The 580-nt window shown below is 29.1% G+C and overlaps 1 protein-coding gene across 1 annotated transcript in view; it reads right to left on the bottom strand.

The window, feature by feature from the left end:
• The window catches only part of LOC112158359 (cytochrome P450 2K1), a 7,859-nt gene that overhangs the window by 5,938 nt on the left and 1,341 nt on the right, over positions 1-580 (bottom strand). The window lies entirely within an intron of this gene.

The following is a 580-nucleotide window of genomic DNA, read 5'->3' as shown; positions in this document are numbered from 1 at the left end:
TTTTTTTTTTTTTTTGCTAGTTTGTTGTCTACTGGGGGTTTCGGGCTAATTTAGAGTTTAGCTTCTATTTTAACGGCAGGTTTTTGACTAATTAGTTAACTGTGGAATTTTATGATAATTTGGAGTTTAGCTAATATTTTTGCAAAATGCTGATGTTTTCAGCTAATTTGTTATCTACTGAGGCTTTTGGGGATAATTCAGAATTTAGCTTCTATTTTAGCAAAATGTTAACTTTTTTAAATAATTTAGTTTACTCAGGAATTTTAGGCTATTTTGGAGTTCAGCTAGTAATTAGTCAACAAGCTAGCTTTTTTGGCTAATTTGGCCTATAATGATTTTTTAATGCTAATTTGGAGTTTAGCTAATATTTTAGCAACATATGCTAAAATTGTTGGCAAATGTGTTATCTTCAGGGGTTTGTAGGCTAATTTAGACATTAGCTTTTCTTTTAGCAACATGCTAACATTTTTGGCTGATTTAATTTTTTGAGGAATTTTATGTTAATTTGGAGTTCAGCTTTTAATTAAATAGCAAGCTAGATTTTGCACTAATTTGTCCTCTACTAATTGTAAAAGGTAAA

This window comes from Oryzias melastigma, linkage group LG24 (assembly GCF_002922805.2).
Source record: "Oryzias melastigma strain HK-1 linkage group LG24, ASM292280v2, whole genome shotgun sequence".
In the NCBI taxonomy this organism is placed as follows: Eukaryota; Metazoa; Chordata; class Actinopteri; order Beloniformes; family Adrianichthyidae; genus Oryzias; species Oryzias melastigma.
Note: the sequence above shows the minus strand (reverse complement) of the source record. Positions and strands in the feature narration are given on the sequence as shown.